This window comes from Apium graveolens, chromosome 8, assembly GCF_009905375.1.
Source record: "Apium graveolens cultivar Ventura chromosome 8, ASM990537v1, whole genome shotgun sequence".
Lineage (NCBI taxonomy): Eukaryota > Viridiplantae > Streptophyta > Magnoliopsida > Apiales > Apiaceae > Apium > Apium graveolens.
This window is the reverse complement of record NC_133654.1, coordinates 7,477,749-7,481,724: the sequence shown is the minus strand read 5'-3', so window position 1 is coordinate 7,481,724 and position 3,976 is coordinate 7,477,749.

Below are 3,976 nucleotides of genomic sequence, written 5' to 3'. Positions count from 1 at the left end.
TTGAGAAGTGGATTAAGGGCAATTGGAAGAGAAAAAATATTAGATGTAAGATATTATTGTTCAGTTGTGAGTTTTTGTAACACCCCCAAATCCGGGGTTGGGGATCCAGGTTGTCACGAGTTCCATTTCCCTTATCAATACTTAATCTTAACAGTCAACCAACTACTGCGTACTGTGACCCCACAATATACACACACACATCACAAGTTATAGTCTCAGAGATGAATACCAAAAATAACACAAGTCATTTTATTCCACAATTATAAACCGTTACACCTTAAAAGGGTTTCTGAATAAATTTATATTTCTTTGCCATTATTACAATTCATATAGATACATAAGTCTGGTACATCAGAAGTTGAAAGCCTAGCCTATTGGTAATTTCTACCTCAGCTACAGCGGCATCAACGCTTCCAGAAAACTGTGGAACGTTTCCTAACCGCTTGCGAATTGGAAGCTTGGTCGTGTTCATCTTTTCTATCTATTGTTATGTGATGAAAGAAGAAAGCAAGGGTGAGCAACAAGCCCACCGAAATAATATGTATAATAATTAACAATATATGAGCATTCTCATAGTACTCATGAAAGTCTTGGTCAAGAAGAAATGAACCAAGTTTGATATCTTAACGCGACCAAGTCACAAAATATTCAGTATATATGTATATATATACTTTTCAAAATCTTGGAAGTCCTCTTCCATGCATAATATACATAGAGTTCCAGTTTATAACTGTATAAAAATATCGTTGCAAGGTGATCTCATATATCTAACCTTGTCTCAACATTTTTGTGAAAATCTTTGTCATGCATAAGATAATCATTAACCAGATATAAGTTGAAAAGATGAAGTTACAAGATACTCCAATATACTTATATCTTTTCCGAATACTACTTGAACTACCACCGTTCAAGTTATAATTAGTTTCAAAAGTTCATCACATAGATGAGACTACAAGACAAGATTTGAATAGATTCGATCTTTGAATATCATTATAAATAATGAAGTTACGAGATACTTCATTAAGTCCCGATATATATATACACCTATATATATACATTTCATACACTCCTTGAAAATCTCTGTTATGAAAATTATAAACAGAGTTTCAATATCCAATGAATTTGGAAAGGAGAAAACCTTGGCATAAACCTGATATCTTGCTGATCAGACAAAGATACCAATAAGTAACCTTTTCTACTAGTAGATGGACGAATTCCCCACTGGTCATCACCCTGGCCGCAATAGGACCTTATGATGGACTCCCACTCAGCCACTTACGCATTTGATGGACTCCCACTCAGCCACTTACACTTTCATGGACGTCCACTGAGCCCATGTTGCTTATGCCGTCTCAATAGATGGACTTACTTCCCGAACGTTGGGTAAGTAATCAATTCATTTATCAAAACAGCAACCTCGTTGCGAATATAAAATACACCACAGAGCCGGATCCCTCAGGTTTTGAGCGAGTATTTAAATCCCCTTTGAAGGAAGATCTTAAATATAAAAATGAGTTTTGGGATCCGCTCTAACTTTTAAAATCATTTTGAAGACTCGAAAACATTTTTAAGAATGTTTGGAGTAATGTTGATTTAATGAAATAATTCAGTCCCGATATATTAGAAAATATCTGAATATTATTATTTAAATAATATTCTCATAAGGATAATCTCTATATAAATAATTTGAAGTAGAAGTTTTAAAACTCATACTTGAAATGAATATTAAATAACCAAAGATATACTTATACGAAAGTACTATCTTTATTTGAATAATCGAAAATAAGTTTGATTATCGAAACATTATTCTTTAATAAAATAAAGAATATTATTTAGTAAATAATCGGAGTCATAAGTCCTCGAATGAATATTTAAAATAATATTCATTAAATAGAATAAATAAAGTCATAAATCCTCGAATGAATATTCAAAGTAATATTCATTAAATAGAATAAACAGAGTCATAAGTCCTCGAATGAATATTCCAAGTAATATTCATTAATAAAAATAAAGTTATCGAATAAACCTTATTCGATTAATAGTTTTGAAAACTATATCTATATATATACATAAATATATATATATAATATACTCGGGAACATCGACTCCCGGTTTAGAAATGTGTTCACATTTGGGTCCCCTATACTAAGGGTATACGCAACTACTACTTATCTCTAGCATAGGTATTATACAACTTATAAGCATTTGAATCAACAATTAGATATCAAGATTACGAAACAGACATGCATATATACCATATCAGCATGCTCCAATATATCGCAAGATTTTCTAATAACATTCATGCACTTATCACAAGATGATGCATATACATATATACATCACAACAACAGTATAACGGGTAGAAAACTTGCCTGAGTGACTGGGGGTGGTAAAAGTCTTGGGATGAGTCTGGTAACCTATAAACCACATATAAGTTGGAATTAAACCAAAGTCGCTTATGAATCTATACTTTAACCAATTAGACTCTAACGCTCGCTTTGCGCTCAACGATTCTCTTAAGTCGCTCGAGTACCCTCGGCTCTACCATTTTTAATAAATTAACCATTAAGAGTTTTAAAGCGATTCTTTCGCGAGCACCTTACCAACTGTCTAATCCACTTTACATAATTGTTTCATACCCTAATTAGTCATTTAAGGTCCTTAACAAAGGTTTCAAAGTAAGGCGAGTGGTAATGGTTCGGTCGCGAAGCGCCGTTACTTAAAACGGTCGTTTCTCCTAAACCGTACATCGGATTCAAACGAACCACATATCAAAACGAAGCTCGTAACATGAACTATCTAATCATGGCAATGGTCAAAACCTAACAGTGAGTTCACGGGTCCTGATATTAAGAACAAAAACAGTCTAAAGTAAATCGGGCATTACGACAGCTATGTTTACGCGATTATCAAATTTTATACTACTCCAATTCAATCCACAATCAACCCACAATAATTGTTACAACCAAAATTCATCCATATACTACTACAACAGCCCCAACATATCAAGGTTTCCACTTTATACTACTTCTCAATCATGAACTAAAAGCTTACTTAAGTTCATTAACTAATTACCAAGATTTACCATTCCAAAAACATCACAAAACCAACCAATCTCTAAATACACAACAACCATGCCTCTCATGAACCATAACAAACAAAACCAAACCTAATGCTCAAAGTAAAGTTAGGGTTTGGAGGGTTATACCTTCCTTGGAGTGATTAGAGTAGCTAGGAAGCCTTAAGAAGCCTTGAGAAGCCTTGAGAAGCCTTGAGATAGCTTAGGAATGCTTGGATCTTAAAAGAAATCAAAGAAAATAAAGTTAGTAATCTTGAAAACACTATTCATCATCTTCTTCCTTGATTTATTGGAAGAGATTCATGAAGAAATAGAAGCTTAAACTCCTAGGATATGCTTATCTAATCATAAGGGACCTTGGGTAATTACCTTGCAAATTAACAAAGCTAGAAACTTGATTTTTGGAATTTTTCTCCTTGAAAAAATGAAAAGCCGTGAGCTATGTGTTCTTGGGAGAGTATTTGCTTTGTTGAATGTTTTTGTGGTGGAAAATGAAGTGAATGGGATATTTGGATGATTTGTTGGTTGTTTAAAGTGAGTGGAGTATGACTAAGCATGACATCATCTTGGTGACTTCATCTCTTGCCACTTGTCATCACTTAGTGGTGGAAGCATCTTCTTATGCTAATCCTTGCTTAATTGTTTGGTTAATGACCGCTTATCTGTTATACGGTTCGCTTAATTTTCGTTCTCGTTTATCGTTTGAGGGATCATACCCGGGATCTTATTACTTGGGTTCCCCTATACCTTTCTCAATATATTATATTTCTTATATGATCCTCTCTTATAATCCTTGAATTTAAATCCTTTTTATCCTGTTACCTTATACTCAATTCTTTCGGTATCTGGTGGATTTTCGGGAAAAATCAAAGTGTTCGAATTTGGATTCTGACGATC